Below are 22,862 nucleotides of genomic sequence, written 5' to 3'. Positions count from 1 at the left end.
GGACAAACTTGATCTCTGAGCCAAGAGGCAAAGACTTTTTTTCTTCCTTGGTCAGTGGGCCGTGCACGAGACAAGCGCATAAATGGTGACGGTTGGCTGAGGTTGAGTAAAATTTCATGGTAAGACAATCAGAGGTAGAGTTAGTCAACGAGAGACAGGTATGGCATCACAAAATCAAGGAGGGGGGGTAACTTTTCCTGCAAAAGTGGGGCACTTTGTTTCTTTCACTATGACTCTAGAGGGGCTACTCACTCCGAAACTAATTGCTGCTCCCTCGCTCTATCACACGCACGCACAAACGTATGAATATCAGGCCACTCATGTTATTTGCACTACAAAGAATGTATATATTTGTTTATTTTGCCATATTGCTTAACAAGTCTGATTTAATTTTGCCCAGCTGTGGCCTATTAAGGGGCAATAAATATCAAAAGATCCAAAACATCTATTGTGTTATTTGTATCGATCCACTAGACATAATATCTACGTACATGGCATTTGATAGGAGGCTAGTCTTACTTTATCCCACAGCAACATTAAAATAGTTTAGATTTGTGTACAGCTTCTGTTAATAAAGTATTGTATTAAGTTTCCATTTCCTTAAAATATTCAGATTTATCATAAATAATTGAACATGCACATGTATTTTAAGTCCATTAGGTTACTTGAAAGTAACTCATAGTAAGTAAGTAAAATTCTTTCGGAAAGAACTAGTTACTTTTATAACTAAAATTAATTAGTTACAGTTACTAGTTACTTCTTTCAAAAAGTAACTAGTAACTGTAAATAATTCATTTTTAAAAGTAACTTGGCCAACACTGATCATCACACACTGTAGGACCAGTGTAGATGTCATGTCAACATGAGATATCATCGGGACGGGTCATATAAGCCTGCAGTCGACTGGGGTGGTTAGAATTAAATCTATGAAATCCTCACATTACCACATAATCTGTGCTGAAAATCAGTTCCAACCAAGCCTCTGATCAAGATATACCCTCCAGCTGTCAGGATGAGTAGATCTGGTATAAATTGGCCCCATAATCCTTGTGTGGCCCTTCATTTACTGATTACATCAACAGTATCTCCACTTCAGAAATGGGGGATAGGTAATGGGAGGAGATACTGACATAGATTGAGATACAGACTATACATTGTGCATAAACGATGGAAGAGGTGTTGTTTTTACAGTATAACACTAAAATGCTCAAGCACCAAAACAATTGAAACATTGCATATGATATGTAAATATCATAGAGACATTGCAGATCAACAAAGCCTGGGACCAGACCAATTATTTCAATCAATTAATCAGATTAGAGAGTCTAATCCTTTGATCCATCCCACCTTGAAGCTTTCCTTTTCACTTCTTCAAACTCTGCCTTGCTCTTTCACACCATCTTCTCCTCAACCTTTTCCCTTTTTCATTCTTCTCCCTCTTTGTACTCTGCTGATTGGTTCTTTTGACATAATAATTAGAATCTACAGAATCTAATACACTAGTGAATTAAAAGGTCAGATAGGGACCATTTACTTCATTGTGGTGCAAATTGAGACAAAGGTGAACAAATCCCGGCAACACGATTATCCTGCAGTTGTTTTATTCTTTTAGGAATTATGCTGATGCTTCAAATGTGTCCTTGATTGCTTACAGTGCAGTATAAGCAATTATCTGGGTGTCATCCTTGACAGCACACAATCCTTTCAACCCCATATCAGTAAAATTACCGGCCTACTTCCACCTACAAAATATATGTCGCTACCACCCCTCCCTTACCCCCCACACCGCCGCCATCCTTGTCCACAGTCTCGTCACTTCCTGTCTAGATTACTGCAACTCTCTCCTCTTCGGTCTCGCTCACAAATCCTTCCATAAACTTCAAATGGTCCAGAATACAGCCGTCTGCATCATAACTTGAACTCCCTCCATCCACCACATCACCCCTGTCCTCCAACAACTCCATTGGCTCCCGGTCCAGTTCCGAATCCAATTCAAAGTCCTCCTGTTTGCATTCAAGGCCATCCACAACCTTGCCCCCCCCCCATAATTGTCTGTTCTCCTCCCACTCGTCCAACTCCCTCCCGCTCCCTCAGATCCTCTTCCTCCATACAACTCTCTGTCCCCTCTCACCACCATGGGGAGCAGAGCATTCAGCTGCTCTGCTCCCCGTCTCTGGAACTCATTACCACTCTAACTAAGAAACATCGATTTATTCCCCCATTTCACATCACAACTCAAGACACATCTGTTTAAAACTGCCTTTTCCACTTGAATAACTATTGCTCTCCTTTTTCTGTTATTGTTGTATAGTATTTTTTGCTGTTTTAAAATGTCTTGTGTAGGTATTCCCTGAACGGCGTCCTTGTGTGCCGAGAAAGGCACCTTTAAATAAAATGTAGTATTATTATTATTGTTAAGTGTGCTTAATAACTTTGTCCTATAGCTGACACACATGCATAAAAGCAGGGTGGACCAGGGGTGTGATCCACTTTAATTAATAGCTCAATCTTTGGAGGTTGTCCCAGTTAGACACAAAATCACATCCTGCTCTCCTTGTCCCTGCTGTCACTGTCATGGAATCCAGCCACTCTGTTTCAGATAAGAAGGGAGAGATTTAGAGCAATGCAGTGAGGTTGTGTTTACTTTTAATATAATGAACTGCCAATGTTTTTCCCACTTTAATTTTAGGGTAAAGCCATACGTTTTTATCAAAATAAACCAAGAAATAATATGGTCTTTATTATACTAAATATGGACACTTTTATACCTTATAGTAATTACACACCACATCTAAATCATGCTGAAATTAGAAACTGCATATATTGCCTTATTGAAACCCCAAATTTGCCATTTATTTAACATAGTTTCACTTCCCTAGTTTAACTAGTCCTAGTTTAACTAGACAAAAAGGGTAATTGATGCACAGATTGGCATTTATTAAGTATGCAGGTTGAATAAATAGTGTATTTTAACAAATGTTTTTTATTAATTTATTGGTTGTGTGTTGCAGTTCACCTGTCTTTGACAACCGCAATGGCTCGTCATTCTCCTGTAAAGAAAGCACAGAGCGCTGATTGGTTTTACTTGCAGATTAAAAATAATTTTACAAACGGTAAAGCATAGTGGTGTTAGTATTGTTACAGTTTCTGAAATTAAACAAAAAAACAAAAGCATGAACTTCTGTGAGTTGTCACAGCATTGATAAAAGCATTTAATGACTGTACATAAGATCTGCATTCTCTTCAAATGGAATGTTCCTAACAATAAAATAGTACCGAGCAAGTTAGGTAGGCTAGCCAGGTAACTTACTGAGTGAGGCTAGTTTTCCAAAATGAGTCTCTACTAGCATTACCGCTGCACTAATTAATAAACTTTACACTCTCAACATATAACATTCTTGCTACAAGTTGAACCCAGATTGTTGGGTTAAAGCAAAATGTTGCTTTATGCTTTTACTTTTCACTACATTTGGCTACTTTTAAATCCAAATCATCTGATCGGTCTTCTTTTGCTTGTCTGTAGTAGAATCAGTACTATCCACTCACATTTATTAGCTGACTTGCAAAGCTTATACAAAGTGGTAAGTGTTTAGAGACGGAGGCAGACAGCTGCAGGAGGCCTGAGAAGGAGAAAAAGATGAAGACATAGACAAAGAGATTGTGTCAGGAAAAGTCTGCATTAAAGTGATGTACTTTATGATGCTAAATGGAGTAGGGAGACTGTCAGTCTCCAGGCTGGCTGCTTGATGGAAATGACACTTGGGTTTTATTGTAGTCTTAAAAGAGAAGTTCTGTCCCGTAAATCACTCATCGTGGAAGCTGTTTTAAAACTTTGGGGATAGCTACCTGACTTTTGCTGTGGATTTATGTCTTTTGTGGGATTAAATGTGGCTCCAGGTGAGTGTGAGGACACAAACAGGTACAAGTGCATGTCCTACCAGTTGATTTATGTTGTCAAATGATCTGAAGAGAGTTTTCCTGTTTTTTCTGTCTGCAGTATAAAAGAGAGGTAAATGCATTCATGTGCTGGATTCTCTATTTATGCAAGAGGGTTCTTGCTTTTCTTCAATCCCTCTCAAAAATCCAATGCTTGTTTTTCATCACTAATAATTACTTCCAAGCCTGCACTGTTTTTTTCTTTTGTCCGCCTCTTTTTTTCCTCATTTTATTCAGGTTTATTTTTTCAAAGGAGGATTTCTTTAGGTTTAGATTTCCTCTGTAGTCTTCAAATCCAATTAGATCTTACTTTGAAGGAGAATTCACGCAAAATACTGAAAAACAGTTATTGTTATCAAAAGCCTCACACAGAGAACTGTACTTATGCTTTTAAGGTTTTTCTTTTCCTCAGACTTTTCCGGTGTATTAAGTCAGGTCATCTTTCATTTTCATTCACTTCCTTTAACTCTGAAGATTGACTTTGCCAAGCTCTCATTGGAAGCACTGTAGAGAGAATAGGGAGCTCTATGGGAGCTATAGATGGGTTCAAGTAAGTATACATATTTTTACAGAGTGTACTTTAATTGAATTGTTAAGATATAACATTCAGCTATTAAATGCTGAGACACTGCTTTGACATATTATTTTTTTCTTCTTTAAAAATGGAAATAGTCCCAGGTTTGTTTTAGCTGCTAAATGTTCGGCAACTTCAGTCCAGACTGAAAAATCTCAACAACAATTTGATGGATTACCATGCAATTTGTAACTTGACATCCATGTTTCACAGATAATATATCCTAACTTTGGTGATCCCCAAACTTTCCCTATAGTGGCATCATCAGATCAACATGATTTGGTTTAAAACAAATACATCCAACGCTGACATTCTGTGTTAATTAGCAAATGTTAGCATGCCAACACACTAAACCAAAAAGGTAAACACATAAATGCAAATGTATCTTATTTATATAGCACCTTACATCGACCGATAGGTGAACCAAAGTGCTTCACAACAGATAAAACCACAGATTTAAAACAACACACCAATAACAAAGATACAATAATGAATGAGAAAAGTAAGAAAAAAATAAAATCAATATTAATGTACCATCACATTACTAGGTACCAAACGCCACTTTAAAAAGATGCGTCTTAAGTTTTGATTTAAAAAGGCCCAGGTCAGTAACGATACGCATCTCACTGGGTAGCTTATTCCAGAGCTTAGGTTCAGAAACCGAAAAAGCACGGTCACCCCAGTGTTTCAGTTTTGACCTGGGCACTTCCAACATAAGTTGATTAGATGACCTCAACGTCCTACCATAATTAAAAATAGTCAGCATGTCTAAAATGTAAGATTGGGCAAGGCCATTAAGAGCTTTAAAAACAAATAATAAAATGTTATACTTAATTCTAAAGTGTACCGGGAGCCAATGGAGAGAATAAAGAATCGGAGTTATGTGGTCTTGTTTTTTCGTGCTCGTTAACAGGCGGGCCGCGGCATTTTGCATCGGTCAACAGAGGACTGGGAAACACCAATATACAGGGCATTGCAGTAGTCCAGTCTAGAGCTTATTAAAGCGTGAATAGCCTTCTCAAGGTCATGACGGTTTAAAACGATTTTACCTTTGCCAGAAGGAGCAGTTTGAAAAAGCTCAATCTAACAACATTATCAATCTGTTTGTTGAATTTAAAGGAACTATCAAAAATCACTCCTAAGTTCCTTACCGTCTGTCTGGCAGTTGGAAACCACGGACCAAACCCATTAGACACAGATTCTCCAAACACAATATATTCAGTTTTATCCTCATTTAAGTGCATACAATTTTGGGCAAACCACTGCTTAATGTCCGTGATTCAGTCAACTAAGGTACATTGTACATCGCCAGGCTTCAATGGCAGATAGATTTGCAGATCATCTGCATAACAGTGAAAAGATAGGTTCTGTCTGGCTATAATTGACCCTAGCTGTAGCATATATAATGAAAACAAAATAGGGCCAAGAATGGGGCCTTGCGGGACTCCACAGGAAAGAGAAGCACAAGAAGAAGACAAATCCCCCATCATCACAGAGAAAGTTATTTTTGATAAGTATGACATAAACCACTTGAGTGCAGTGCCATGAATGCCAACATACTGTTCCAGGCGTGACAGGAGGATTGTATGGTCTACCGTATCAAAGGCTGCTGTGAGGTCTAGTAGCACTAAGGCAACAGGACACTTGTTAACAACAAAACAAAAAAAGCAATATCATTGTGTACCTTTAATAATGCAGACTCAGTGCTGTGGTGAGACCTAAATCCGGTCTGAAATTTTCCAAGAACAGAGTTGTTTTCCAGAAACGGTTTTAACTGCATGAAAACAACTCTTTCCAAAACTTTAGAAAGAAATGGAAGATGAGAAACAGGTCTAAAATTAGATAGCAGTGTAGAGTCAAGGTTAGGTTTTTTAAGACGGGCCTAAACACAGCATGTTTAAAGGCAGCTGGGACGGTTCCTAGACTAAGACAGCTATTCATGAAATCCATAAGCCCAGGCCCAACAACATTAAAAACCAGTTTCAGCACTCTAGGAGGTATAATATCAAATGGACAATTTGTAGGCTTCAATGATCTCACTATCTCGCCAAGGGAAGATAGAGAAACTAACTCAAACTCCTCAAACACAGCAGAATGAGCTGGAGCAATAAAAAATTCATTATTAAAACCTTTCCTGGTACTCTGTCTAACAGAGTCAACCTTATCACCAAAAAAGTTAAGAACATTTTCACAGGTGATAGTTGCGACATTAGCAAGAGCAGAAATTGGTGGGCTCACAAAGAATTAATTGTAGCAAACAGGACCCTGGGGCAGTGACTGCTGCTAGAAATTATATCAGAAAGATACTGAGATTTTGCCTCTCGTAGGGCCCTCTGGTAATTAGCAAGACTGGCCCGCAAAAAGTCCAACGAGACATGCAGTTTATCCTTCTTCCATTTCCTTTCAGGCTGCCTACAACGTTGCCTAATGGTACGAGTATCATCATTAATCCAGGGATCCGTTGTTAGTTTAGCCGATTTATGCCGAAAAGGAGCGATAGTGTCCAGAATCCCGGAGCAGGTAGGGACATACCTACTTAACATCAGCATGTTAGCATTGCAATGCTTGTCAGCATGATTACATTCTCACAAAGTTCATTGGGAGTTCCCCACCATGGACATGCACATCCCATTATCAATGAGAAGATGGTAATTCATATTTCATTCATTTCATTTCAGACAGAGTTGATAGATAAAAACAAATTGATAACAATTAGTGGATTTATGTACCAGCTGTCCATTGCAACATAACAATAGTTTGTGAAACCATGTGAACAAAGGTGATTAACTAAAAATTAACTTAGGATATGAACATTATTTATTAAATCCATTAATGTTGTAATGGTTGGTATATTCATAGATGTAGTGGTGAAGGTAATTACACATGATAACATGTTTAGCAGATAGACTTACTTTTTAAATTAATCCTGTTGTTTTTTCTGGACCAGATAGAAATGTTTCAGAATGTCAGACCTATCACCCACTGTTACATTTTTGTAACATAATGTATCCCCACCCCCTTTTGTATTCAAAAACTTTAGAGCTGATCTGAATTGCCCTGCTAATGAAAATCCTAGCCATCTTTTTTTGCAAGTTGAAAAAAGTATTAAGAATTATATGAAGCTACTATTTGACCCGGGCATGTAACCAAGGTGACTTGTATTGAGTGATGGATAAATAAGTAGTATAACATATGCAAATATATATATTATAACATTAATTACTTTCTTTTCTCCCTTGTAATAAAAAGAGAATGTATATCAGCCATCAAAGGTCAGGAACACAGCCCCATTGGAGGATGTAGGGATTAAAGAAGTTCATTGGATTTCTTTTGTTTCATTTCTCCTCCATTCCTCATTCTTACTTAATGTGACCCTGATATGCATACATTTAAACCATGACCCTTCACGTTGATATCAGTGACATTTTTTGTGTGATTCAACATGCCCGGGCAATGGGAAACTATATTGTTAAAGGGATGGCACCTGTTTCTTAGCAATTAAAATTCAACACTTACAAATTCAATTTAAAAAGCAATTTATTTTTTGTCTAAATAGGATCTTGCATGTGTGTATCTAGCAACGGGAAACCATATGTTGAGCAGCTCACAGTTAAGGAATAGATTATATATGTTAGATGTGATTTGACTTTTATTTTTCACATTTGTCGTGTTACTTTGAAGCAAATGAGTAACACAGGAATACCGTCAAATAGAGCCGTAGAGATACAAAGCAAAAAATATAACATTCAGTGGAAATATACACTACGAAATATAACATCCAGGGGAGGGATACACTTTGAAATATAACTTCCAGTGGAAGGATACACTATGAAATATAACATCCAGTGGAAGGATACACTAGGAAGTGTAACATTCAGTGGAAGGAAACACCCCATTATGCAAGAACAATCATGCTCTTAAGAACAATCTGTTCCAAGTTCACTGACAGGGGATGCAGCTGCAGATTAAATCAAGATTTCAATAGCAAGGTTTTTGGGGAATTATCTAAACCAACAGTTTATTTAGACTCTTTAAAAAAAAAAAAGTGCAATACACATGATAAAAGCAGCTACACCTGAGAAGTTCAAATGATCTGTGATGACCCATGGTAGCTCTAAGAACAAAATGTACAGGCATGCTTGTCTGTTTGAGTTTGTGTGCGTGCTTGGCTACTATTCAATTATTATATTTTAAATGGGAATAGGTCCTCTGTCTTTTCAGATTGTGTGGTTTTAGTGCACATGAATCATTCCCAGTGATGCGGATGCTTTAATATGTAGCTTGTGTGGAAAAACGGCAGCTACTATTTTATTTAAGGGTCTTTATATATTGTTTCTCATTGCTCTGTATCTATTTACTGTGATCTGTGTGTGTATGCTTCTCTCGACTATGCTGTCCATTGCGTGTGTGTGTGTGTGTGTTTGTGTGTGTGTGTGTGTGTGTGTGTGTGTGTGTGTGTGTGTGTGTGTGTGTGTGTGTGCACTTTGGCAAAGTAGTACTGTTAGCACAGCTGTCCAATCCAAAGAGACACAGGAGGCGGGACACAGGTGTCACATTCACAGCAAACCACATCCATAATTATTGGACTGTGTTCACCTCAGTGAATCGCGTATCTGTCTGTCTGTCTGCCTGTTTGTTTTGTGTTTGTGTGTAAGTGTCTGTGTGTACACATGTGCCAGTCTCTGTGTGTTAATGGAATTAGCGAGCTGAATGTTGAATCAGTTTTATCAGATAAAGAAAAGCACAAAAAAGAGCAATACAAAAAAAAAGACAGGGAAGTGACCAGATAGTAGACACGTGAAACCAAAGTAATGCAATTGCAGAAATAATACTTGCCATAATGAGCAAGGACACTTGTGACTAGCGGAGAACAGTAATGGAAATATCATAATTACCTTGAAGTCAACATGATTACCGCCCCCTTGAGATCTGGATGTGCCATCCTGATGGCATGATTATTACTTAAGGGGCTATTAGTGTCCCTTCCCAGTCATAGCTACCAATACCAGGGACATTTATTACTGCTGCTCTAGACTCTGACTTTACCTCTGTTCCCTAAATAAGAACTAAGGTTTGTCATAGAATTGCAACCCATGGGGCAGATTGTGTTCCATCTTGTTATCATTAGTACAGACCGCTGTAATTGCAATGTTTATGAACATCTGTCCCCGGAGGCCTTTGACGAGGTATTTGACATAGATAAAAGGTCACGATCCAACAATGTAATAGAAATCAGTTAGTGATCTGACATGTTTTGTTAAACGGCCAAATCAAAGCTGGGTTTTGGAGGTTGTTTTACTTCTTTTTATCCAGAAAAACTTCTAAAGTAATCTTCAGACATTTTAAATTGCACAGAATGAGCATTGCTCATTAAATCAAACTCTACTGTTAAAAGATATTCAGCAGCACCTGGAGCAGTTAGAGGTGTCTTATTAGGAGAAGGTACAGTGGGTTTGGACATGTAGGGTATGCCAATTATTAATGAGTCTCATTCGTTATTTCTGAATGAGTAACTTTAGCAAGCCATCAAATAAAACTGTATCTGCTCTCTCTTACACTTAGTTGTCAGTTATTTAAGTCATCTAACACAAACTTATTTAGTCTAAAACAACAGTCTTGCAAAAAACCCTTCCTACTTGAAGGTTATTATGTTGTCAATACAGTATTAGAGAGGTGGTTGTCTCTTATTGGATTGTGGTGCTGTTAACCTGTATTGTATCCTACAGAGAGGTGTTTCTGTTACGAGGCCTACTCTCATTGATGTTTCAAAACAAAAACTGAACATTATATCATCTATTTCCGGACTGTTGCATTAGAGTGCATTGGTTTTAGCTACTACATGTTAACCTAATAAACTGACAGCTGGGTGTATTTTTTTCCATTTGCTGTGTTCACACCTACAATTGTCCTAGAAACTCTCAACTCACTCCATTCAACTCACTCAATTTTTAAACCCTTGTTTCACAGCCATTGCGAGTTACCAAAGAGAAACCTTGAATCCATTTTTACACATCCATTAAACCTGGAGGGCCCCTCCACCACCGGAACATTGAGTCTGGAACATTTGCTTTGGCAGGTATTTGGTGACCTCATCAAGGCCACAGATATTTTCCTCTTCACTCGCATTCGGCATCTATTTTCTCTCATCTCATTGTGGAATGTTCCAATGCTCAATTCACCTCCCCTGCAGAGAACTGAGTCCAGAGATTGGCAAGACAGCCACAGAGGGACTGCGGCCGTGTAAAGGATAAATTGTTTGCAAGTGTTCCCAGTTGAGGTATGTGTGTGTGGGTTTGTGTATAAATATGTGTGTGTGGGTTTGTGTATAAATATGTGTGTGTATGTGTGTGTGTGTGTGTGTGTTAGTTAGAGCAAGAGTGTGTACTGAAAGCCATCCCATGTGTTTTTCATGTCAAAAGCACTTTACCCCAAAACCCTGCTGAGACCAATGGAAATTTAAACCAACCACTTCAGAAAACTGATTTTTCTACCCAGTCGCCTGTTCTCACTTGTTCTGGCTGTAGCTAACAAGGCAATTGACAGGGTGATATAAGCACCATTTTCATTCTGGCATTTCCTAATGTTAAACACCAGAGTAATCAACAAGCTGCCTACCTTCCTGTCCATGTCCCTTGCTCCCTCTCTCCCCCTCTGCGCCGCCGCTTGCTTGCTCTCTCCGTCTCTGCTAGCGTTCATTTAACACATCCATATTGGATTTCCTAATGCCTTCAGCCAACCAAGTGGCTTGTGCTGCTCGCATCTGGACCGCTTTTGTTACAGACAAGCCCAATTTGTATATGTGAGTCCGTGCACCTGCCTGTGTAAGAGAGAAAGGCAATGTGACGGTGACAGTGTTTTTGTGCGTCCGTGGCATAGTGTGTCCTTGCTCTTGTATTATATGGACAAGTAAACGTGTCAGAGGAATGAAATTGAAATTAGAGTGCATCACCTTTTATAGAGAACTTTTTGTTGTTGTGTTGTATTGGATTACCAGATGCATATAGGTTGAAAAGTCAGGGAGAAGGAGAATGGAAGGAAGGAAAAAGTAATTGATGAGCATGAACAGGTGTGAGAGGGAGAAAGGTGTGTGCGTGTTCCAAAGAAAAATGCTACATTATGTTTCAATCGTTAAATTGTTTTAAAATAAAACAAAATTGTGTCACACTATGCTGTCCTCTACTTTACCTGTCATACATACTTATCCTTAATTACCTTTGACAATTGCATTCATAGTTTTGGGATGTAAATGAAACAACATAGGAAATTTGGGCATATTCCCTCTGATTCCCTTAAATGGAAACACTTTTCACTTTTCAGGGATGTATTTGTTGGTATTTATCATGATACAGTTTGTTTATCCCATCTTATTTTTATTAATCAGGATTCAAGGGTGTTTGTGATTCCAATGTTCATTTTTTCTTCCCCGCCTCCCAAACTGTCAACCCGTCCGACCTTTGACGTCTGTGAAAATGAGGCATCAAGAATCCTCATCATTTCGCTAATAGCAACTGAACTCCGCCATGGAAAATTTTCTCTCCTTTGATGGTTTGTAGATTAGATCAGTCATATGTTATTAATGAGTTAGATTACACACAGCAGCCACTAACCGGATTATGGTTTAATACAGTTCAATTTTCCTGTGCTTTTCAACTCTACTTCTCCTTGTCTTGTCCCTCTGTCTCTTTATTTCCTTCCTCTTTTCTCTGATCTTTGGCCTCCCTCTGTTTACCCTCAACGTCTGTTTCAGTGTTACTCGTGCGCCTGTATGCATTTGTGTGAGTTTCTATGTTTTTCAATGCAAATATTCCAGTAACTACATGGGTCAGAGTCATACACAAGCCTAAGGACACATTTTAGCCCGCATAAACATGTGTGCAGAGTGAACAATGTGTCAACACTGACTTAATGATGGGTAATAAAAAATATGCTAATGGAGCAGCCGGAGGTAGAGAATAAGTGTTTCACCCTAAGAAATAGAGAAAAGTTTAAAGAACCCTATTTGGACAACTTAATTACTTTTAGCCGGGATATGACTTTGAGTTTTTACTGATTAACACCATTTAAAAAAAGGCAGTAAACCGAAGAAGGCGCAAGAGTGTAGAAGGAAATAGCTGATTGTTTTAGCTGCTTTTGTATTTGGGAGACGGGAAGAGGTGCTAGCTTCCACTATTTGAAATTATGATTAAAATGAAGAGAACAGATATGAATGGAGGGTGAAACAAAGACAGAATGATATTGACTGTGAAAAAAAGAGACGGACTGGGGATGGAAACAGTACTTAAGTCTGTTTTTGTAACATTCTGCTTTTTCACAAATGAGATTCCCTTTCTCTCTCTTCTTCCCTCACCCCCATCCCCCTTTTTACTTATTGGAGTTATTTCTTCTCTTTTTTTATAACTGTGGCTATACTCCAGCCAATGTCCCTATTCTCTGATTCACCTATATCCCTTTTTCACCTCCCGCCTACAGTAGGGGGATTACAGTAGTGGTTTAGGGAAACATTAGGCCTTAAATGGGGCTTACGTGGCCAAAACCAAACTAAATCAAACATTTTGCTGATTGGGGTGCCGCGGTAATCCTCCTATTTTTTTTCCCTCTTGGATGCCTTTAATCAGGGCTTTGTTTTCAAAGTTGGGTCCACCAGCGGCACTCCTCTGATATTAAGTGTTTAATTGGCTTTAAAATACTTGTAAGTAGTGTGTTTGGTTGATGGGTAATGAAGGAGGGTTAAATTTAAGCCGAGTGCAAAATAACCACCATAATGACTGTCTGTTAAAAGACATGCAGAGTGGTGAATCAGCCACTGTGAAGGAAAGAAGAAGCATTCTTGTTCATTGAGGCCTTACTTGTTAAAAAATCTGTACTGTTAACCAAAAGATGTTTAAGTACGTGCTGAGGATTAATTGAGTTCAATCAACTTAGAATGAAGTGATTGATAAAGGGGAAGGAGATGAAGAGATATGTGTGGTGGCAGTCGTATTTGAGTTGTTATAAAATAGCACTGAATAAATGGACATGTTGGTAGAAATGAGAGAGGATGTTAGTCAACAGTGGCTGAACAGGTTTTCCTTCCAGAGTCAGTCTAGGGTTGACATGGTTTGTAACTGGAAACTGATCTGGTATCGTTCAATCATCATCAATGCGTAAAGCCAAAATGGCCCCCTCAAAACAAGACAGATGGTTACTGAATTGGACCGTACAGAATTCACCACATGCATTGGAAAGAGAGAGTGGTGAAAATTTGGAAAAAAGACAGCAGGAAAAAAGATGTGTTTGCAAACTCTAGCTTTAATTTACGTAATGAGTTTTTTCAGTGGTGAGAAACGATTAGGTCAGTTCGGAAAAGAGAAAGGAGGCACTGACTAGGCAAGCACATAGACAAGGAAGAAGAAAGCCAGGCCTCAAAATCCCTCCAGGCCACTGTGTGAAGGCTAAATGTGTACCTCGTACATGGAAGTATGAAACAACTCCCCCATTCTCTCACACACTAAACACTGCTTCCCTCTTTCTCTTTCCATCCGCTTTCTCTGTACTTAATTCTCTGTTCTCCTCCTTGGGAAGAAAATGTCATGTAGAGAGGACGCTTTAGCTGTTGCTCTGCATGGGCTATGATATGGTGTCACAATTCCCTAGGGGTAGATTTGCATTGCTAGAGATTTGACTGTTCTCCGGATAACATCATCAGATAAGAAAGATGCAGAGATGGAGAAGTGGAAAGAAAAGGGAAGAAAGAGGGCCACACAGACACAGTCAAGCAAGAATATTAAATGACACAAGGAGACATAGGGCCCTATCTTGCACCCTGGGCAGCGCAAAAATGGACGCAAGTGTCTTCACTATTTTCAGACTGATGCAGTTGTTATTACCACATGTCGTTTAAATAGCAAAATACTGTGCAAATCCGCCGTCGTATTAGCAATGCGCCAAGGTACAAACGCCCCTGGCATTTAAAGGGAATGGGAGATGTAACTCTGATAGGTTTATTGTATGTTACGCCCAAAACACAGAAATGAATTAATGAAGACACCAAGTACAATCTTTTGAAACCATGAGCCTGGCACGTGGATCTTTTTTTTCTGCCGTGAAACTACCAAAAGTAGATTTGGACACGCCGTAAGCACACCTGGGCCAGGCGTTTCACGCCGTGCCCTTAGATCGTTGAAATAGGGCCCATAGACACAAACACATACAGATCCACATATGCAGTGTAAGCATAACAAGATGGAGATGGAAATATACATTTACAGTTATACATACAGTTATGTAAGCATACACATGTACAACCAGATGCTCACAGCAAAGACAGCAAGTAAAGTATCCCTAGAAATGTTTTCCTTACAAAATGATTCTCCTCACTCTTGCAGTTTAAAGTTGATATTTGAGGGATGGCAGTAGTTCAGTCCGTAGGGATTAGCCTTTGGAAGTCCCGGTACTGGCAAAGTACGGAGTGTGCACTGGTGCCAGAGGTGCCAGTTCACTGTGTGTGTGTGTGTGTGTGTTTAATATGTAGCCACATAATGTAAAATTTCTTCTGTAAAATAGAGACTCCCTCTCTTGTACTTTGACTGTCTGGCCAACATTGTCATGAGAGAAGAGAGGATAATAAAAATGTTGATACTGGAGGGAGCCTAAAGGGAATACCTGCAGATTCTATTAAAGGCTGGAACAGTGTATAAACTTCTTTGCATGATAAAAACATCAACCTAACCTAAACATGATTTTAATTAGGGTTAGTGTATTAAAATACAGCAGAGGTTTACACAGTATCTCTTTCTTCAGCTATGTTGATTTAAATGTCACTTTACTCAAATTTTAAAAGAGGGATGGCCCTATATGGAATCTATATGCCCGTGCATCTTATCTATATTGAATATATAGTAGAATGGATTTTAGGAAGGTTTGCATTGGACATGAAGAAAAAGAACATCATCCAAAGTTTTGCGGAATCTTCCAATAATGTTGTTCTGGTCTGTTGAAAGAAGTATCAAATATCCAAAATTTCCACAAGCCCTCCGTTGATGTTGAATGATGATTTTCAACATCGCACTCACCTCAACAGAAAAAGGGGATTTGAGAGTGCCACTGGATGCTGTAACAATAATCAGTTAGTGTACTGTTCCTTTAAATTAATGCTCATCATAATAGATGATATCCCATCTTTTGTTTTCTCCCATTTGAATAAATATCTCTTGACGGTTTGGGGGACATAAAGAAAGCTCACCTGGGTACATCCCACCGGGCATTCAGACAGCTGTTTACTTAAAGAATAGGATTACAGCTTTATTTACAATTAATACACACAACCTCATACGCACTGAAAATGGACCAGAATAAATCAATAAAACACTCTGGGGAAATCATCCATACATTAGTTATGCGTGTACCATAAAGGTTTATCTTTACTTTGAATGTGGGTCAAAGTGGAGCACAACTCAGGAAAAGTTTGAAACATATGTTTAGTATAATTAAAGGGATGGGTATTTAATTTTCACGCCTAGACAGGACAGAGAGAGACTTTGCCTTGGGCTCTGACAGATTTGCTTAAGAGGAAGTACTGTGGATGAAAATTGCCAAAAAATGCATGAACATGTAAAGCTAAGAGAGCAAGGTATAGATGGGTGAGAGGGGATTTCATGAGTACACAAGATAAGTGACTGAAAGTCCTGACAGAAAATGACAGAAAACTTTCAGAAGGAGGCTTTGAAGTATATTTTGAGTAAACACATCATTATTACAGTAATTTATAGGCATACATATATTTTAGATTTTTATCATATTTTGTACATTACAGCCTACGTTTATTTCCTTTTATTTTGTCTAATGTGGGGACACTGAATGACCTTGGCATATTCTTCAGCTATGCAGTAATCGCTAGCTGGGATTTGTCCTGCATAACAAGCCCACACAGTTTGCTACAAAACTCTCCCAGAATACCTTGAAAACTACTGTAACAACTTATTTGCAGTTCAAACAGTACAACAGTATCCTGTAAACTTAAAAAACATTTAATATTCAGGCACCCAGCTGCAACATATGGATGGTTACTTATTCTAAAACATAGTAAGCTTGGAAAAAAAAAGTGTAGATGGACATTTGTGGTTACTGCGTTACTATTTCTAATTCACTTTGGTCATGCAAGGTCTAAGAAGCTGTGTAGCCAATAGATGCTGCTAAAAGGCCAGATTCTTTCTTTAGACCCAGTATTTGAACTTCATCAAATGATCTTTGGTCATGCACTCTGATGTCAGTCACTGTATAATGTTGTCCCCAAATGTGTTAAGTTGGTACACCTTAAAAACACTTCCTGTATCTACACGGTATTGCATGAAAACACAAACATTGTCCAGTACACAAACACATACAGGTGCTACCAACCAGTAAGGACTGGAGTTAACATCATTGGATCTGTAACAACTGTTCCCCTCAGAAGTCAGTGGAGTAGGATAAGAAGAAAGCAGCCAACTACAATGGCTGCACACAATACATAATGCTGGAGAGGAAGGTTAGTGTGCGCACCCCCCTCCCTCCACTGTATATTACTGATGGGGAAAATGTCAACTGTGCTATTCAATCATCTAGCCAGCCATCATTTAGTAATCATTCCTCTTCAACGCCTGGCAGAGTCACAAGGAACGGAGGAGGGAGAGCAACAAAAACAGAGAAAAAGAGATAGCATGTGAATAAATGGAGAGATAAAGAGAGAAGACAAGAAGGCAGAGACCGAAAGGGAGTGAGCAACAGCCTGCCATTGGTAGCTGAAGCATGTATGTCTTTGACAGCAGACAATAAGCCCAGATGGTAACTCTTCCTTTGTTAACTTTGATGGATAGTTCACATTCAGCATCAAGGCTGAGAAAATTACGAGATCACCTGCAATAGATTGTTAGCCATCCTTTACCTTATGGTAGCTCCCTAAACGTTTCTTAGGGAATTGGCAAGGCAAGTGTCTCCTTTATTATGCTAAATACTCTTACAGTTAACAAAGGGTTCCTGAAAATCAATCAATAGGATTGTGTATGAAGAAGTGAATTTCATTGAAATTGTTCCCCATCTAGCATGATATACTTCATGTGTAGCCTGGGCAATGTGTTGTATGATGGATGGCATTACTTGAGCATCGGTGTAGGAACAAATACCCAGGATACATTATTTATAGTTTGAAAAGTAAATGATTTGAGGAGTAAGTTAGATGCCCATTTATTTTATTTTTTTAGCCAGCATTACCTGTTTTAAACACTGCCATGGTACGTGGATATTGCCTGGTCATTTGGTTTGGATGGAAACACCTGCTTAGATATCTCAGTATGCACTGTTTTCATTTTGTATATTGAGACTGAGAATAATTTGTGTCAAAGACAAAGTTTAACCAGGAGAAACAAACCAATCCCCTAGCTGTCAACTCCTAAGTCTGCATTCGCAAAATCAAACCCTCAAGCAGTGAGCTTCTCTCTGGTCTCACAGAGCCAAGGTTGGGGTTTGCAGCCATTGCCATATTTCAACCAGACTTTAAAGGCTTAAAAGGGTGAAGCTTCCCGCCCTCCCTATTGTGAGACCAACATGACACAAGGCCATGACTTTGGGTCCCAGAAAGATGCAGGCCATAGCTCTGGCACCCATCTGTAGTAGAGGAATAAAGGAGAAAACCTCACTGCCCTGACACAGTCCAACAATCCGGCCAGCAAAACACTCCCCACTTGTCACTGTCTTTGAAAAGGAATAATGGGACACATGTATGTATGTAGATGTCCCTGCTAGTCCTCTACATATTAAACCTATGCCATCACCATCTGGGAGAGACAAAGTATCATGGCCAGCAGCCACCAATCAATCATACTAACTGGCAAGGAGGTAGAAGATTGATGATTATACTAAGGCAATATCTAAATGAGGACTTCTCTAGAAGTAATGCGAGTGCCATAACAGCATTATTAACATATCCTTAGTTTGAGTTTCTAAAATAGATATATAAAATATAATTTAAAATTTTCTTTTTAAACTTTTGTCCTCTGTATATTGAAGAAGATTAACTGCTAGTTCTGACTGGCCTATCATTCAGTATGCTTACTGTAGGCTCATTTAGTTGGAGATACCCATTATTGCTCATTTTGTAAAGATAAGGCTTAATAACTTGAGCAAAGAATATAACACAGACTGTCTAGGGCAGAATTTATAAGTAAATAATGTATAGGTTGCATGCCATTAGGCAGAAGCAGTCACATAACTGTATAGCCCCAACTGTAATTTAATCATTTTGAGAGTCAGGAGGGAAGATAAAGATTTAATTATAATTGTATTTCCGCAGGAAACCGGTATCGGAAGGTCAGATTTAGATTGGCACCTGTGTTCCAGTTGATCTCCCTCATTTCAATGCGACTCTGTTCCGGAGTAAAAGGAAAGAACATCCCCAGTGTAACAGAGATATGATAAAAGTGTGTGTAGAGTTGTGATAACACACTGAGGAGAAAGTTAGACAAAAGGTTGTGGCCAAGAGACAATGCACTCCTGTGATGCAGCAAACATCTGGCAATTCTCACATATTAACTTGTAGTAGTTGTTTGGTTATGTTTCTATTTTACATAAACAGATTTACAGATTTAAAGAATTAATTTGTTTTGGAAAATAGATGGAAAATAATTTACTGTCCCCTCCTGCTTTTTCAGGGTTTGATGTGTTAAAAAGAACAAAAGTGGAGGAGAAATTAGTAATACTTTACTGCAGTAAATGGCTGTCTAAATGTGTATGCATGCGTTTGGGAATACCATCTCAGTGCACATACACTGTACGTATGCATTGGTTTTAAGTGCAACCTTGCCTTCTCTTGAACTAGAGAAGTGCATTCAGTAAAGTGTAGATCTCCACCAAGTGTGTCTGGGGGCATGTGGGCAAGGATCTGAGATTCAGATATAGTCTTTCAATTTCTTTAAGCATGCATATGATAGTGTAATGGTACTGCAACTCCAGATTCTATGAGTATAGGCGTAGCCCTCTAAGAGAGCTCTCACTATTGGGTTAACCCCTTTGCGCCCTGCACAGGCTTCTACTACGTCTGCAGTTACTGTATATCCCAGTTGAATGACAATAGAACTGCTTCCAACATCAGCATTTTTCTTTAGCCAACGTTGGTGAAGCAGGTGGCCTGAATCTTAGAGGGCCACGCCTACTCAAAGAATTTGGAATTACAATATGTAACTATCATTCTATTTCGAATAGGCTTCTCCCTCTAAGTGCTGTTGCTATTGGGTCAAGGGCGAAGCTGATGTAGTCAGTGCCACCTTCAAGGTCCTCAAGCAGAACATAGATTATTGCTCTTCCTATTTGCACTTAACACATTTAATGTATAAAACAATATATTATTTTGATAAAAAACTGTCCTGATTATGCATTGGTCTAATACTGATAGTAAAGCCCGTGTCTGATCGTGATTAATAACTGCAGAACACACATTCCTCTAAGCTAGCCAAGTTTAGGAGGAATGAGGGCAGCAGCAAAAGATAAAAAAAAAAAATCAAAAGCACCTCATTGTAGTTAGGACCAAATGAGTCAAGGAAGACATGGACATATTGCGCAGATAAAAGCGGATGTATCGACCAGGGATTCGGTCCCTCCGGCGGTCAGTGGCCGAAGAATTGCCCGCAGGTTCCTAGCCCAGCGAATGGGGTTGAGGCAAACCTCGCTGCTCGGGTGGAGGGCCGACAGCAGAATGTAGCCGGTCCGTGGTCACCGCTGTTCGTTGAAATCGTCAAACCGCTTGTTGCTGAAGAAAAATAGGAAGCAGTTCTATTGTCAAGCAACTGTGATATACAGGAACTGCAGACGTAAAAGAAGCCCGGGCAGGGCACAAGGGCGCAAAAAAAAATATTCATGCGTGCCCGTGTTTGAAGGGGTTTAACCCAAAAGCAATGCCCAATAGCTTTGTGGGGCCAAAGGTTGGACCCCACAACTTTAAAGGGCTGTTTAATGGTTACGACTTGGTTTTAGGATTAGGGTTAGAATTAGGTTACAGTTAAGGTGAGGGTACGGGTTAGGGTTAGGCATTTAGTTGTGATGGTTAAGGTTATGGTAAAGGGCTAGGGAATGCATTACGTCGGCGGGTCCGACAAAGATAATTAGACTCTGTGTGTGTGTGTGTGTGTGTGTGTGTGTGTGTGTGTGTGTGTGTGTGTGTGTGTGTGTGTGTGTGTGTGTGTGTGTGTGTGTGTACGAGTGAAAGAGAGAAAGCATTAGCACTGAAAATCTGATAAAGATTCAATCATCACATAACAAGATGAAGCTCAAATGCTAACACATGTTGCATGTGAGTGTGAAATTTGATTGCTCAGGGAGTTGTGGGCCACAAGTAGGCACATGCACACACCAATAACTAAAATTCTGCAGCAACTGAAAGGCACTTTACAGATTTGTGCATGGCTTTTGGGCAAGTATGATAGCAATTTTATGTGAGGCCAGAAGACAATCCTTTTGGTATTCACACTACAATGATCTTTGCGGTGCTTGCAGACACAGTAACGGAACATTTGCTCTGTGGTATCCAAAGAATAAATTGATTCGACATGTTACAACTGTAGATAGCATGGAACTCTAGTCGTAATAGGAACAGAAGCATGCCATGGGCAATACATGGAATTCCTGAGAACCATTTTTTCACCTCCAGACCCAGGTACAGTTGTTCATATGACTACGGCTAGAGAGGGTAGGATACATATTTTCCCAGTATTATGTATGTTAAAAACTTGCACAGGCTTGATTTTTATCGGACTCAAGTGAATGGGTATGTCTCAGTGCTGTGTTTTTTACATGTTACTGGTAAGATATATATTGCATGCTTGATGGGAGTGCAACTAATGGAAGCTAGTTGAAAATGTGCAGGACGTGTGTCACATGTTGGATGTAGAGCAGGTATAGATTGCACAGAGTAGACATCCATATTTGACAGATAGAAACTCAGCCTTTCTTGCCTTTCCTATTACCCATGGGATGTGTAACAGAGTGTAGTAGATAGTAGCTTTCGACTTGGGACGTGGACTTGACTCCTACAATACTTACTTGCCTTGAAGGCAAGAAGCTGAAGAGATTTGACTTTGTGTCCCATTCACATGAAAAAGATAATTTAGTGTGTTAGTTTGCCTGTTTGAGCTCTGTCAAACTAATAACAGGAACAGGAAGCATGTAACACCTTAATAACCTATGAACGCTCTGGGTTACAGCTGCTTGTACCAGTATAAAATGAATATATATATTTTTTTCACATGCTGTTGCAACAACCAGCAAGTTAGAAAAACACCAGAGTGGGGAGGGTGCAAATACGGCACCAGTGCCTTAATGACTGTTTCAGCCCGACATTTTGTTGTTAACATCCTTAAAAACTTTTGTAGTAATTTTGGAATGATGCACTGTACTGGACTTAATAACTGTACAAGATATGAAAAGTCTGTATGTTTAAAATTTAAAATTTTATAAGGATTGATTTAGTCAAATGTTTTAGACAAATTGTGTTATTTATCTCGCTGTTGATTTTATATCTGAAGAATTCGCCATGTTATAACTGTTTCAAGAACACATGGTATTACATAGCCTGAAAAGTATTTTAAGCCTAGTCATCAAGTCTTGCTTTGGAAATAAATTACAATATTGTATACCTTGCATAATCCTGCTGTGTCCTTTGAAGGACTGTGATAGGGCTAATATACCATCACCTCCCAGGAGCATTATGTTAAGGCAGGTCCTCAACAATATTTATTGCATAAATCATGTATGACTACTATATATTTTCCTAAACTTTGTTAAATCCAGCAACACTGCTGCCTCTTGAATGTTGGAGTACATTAGGTTCCCAGTGCTGTTATAATAGTCTTCCTGCGATAAAGACTAATGGAGGGTATTACCTTTTCATTTCACAAACCTTTACACAAAACACATCGTTAATATTTAGCAGACTTAAACAGCAATAACTGCCCATCTTACGGTGGTCTCTCTCTAAGTTTGGTATTAATAATGTGGTAGCACATGTAATCTCTTTTATTTGCATTGCTGCACTATTATATCATTAAATCATAACAAAAGGAGAAGGTGTGTCCTGGAAGCATTTGTAAAATCACACAGTGCAACCATTGTTGCATGGTACTATTTATTGTTTTAAAGCAGTTAATAAAATCAACGAAGTTCATTTTGACGGATTCTTTTAATTTAACAGCAGGGTTTTGAACAGTATATTTACCCTTCATGGTAACTGATGGTTTATTTTGTTCTATTAGGATCAACAGTGAAAACACCAGAAATATTTGTAAGGTAACACTTTCCATTTAAGTTGTACAAATAAATAATAGGGAACAAAGCACATTTGATGTTGGTACAA

The sequence above is a fragment of the Etheostoma cragini genome, chromosome 3 (assembly GCF_013103735.1).
Source record: "Etheostoma cragini isolate CJK2018 chromosome 3, CSU_Ecrag_1.0, whole genome shotgun sequence".
In the NCBI taxonomy this organism is placed as follows: Eukaryota; Metazoa; Chordata; class Actinopteri; order Perciformes; family Percidae; genus Etheostoma; species Etheostoma cragini.
This window is presented reverse-complemented; position numbering follows the sequence as displayed.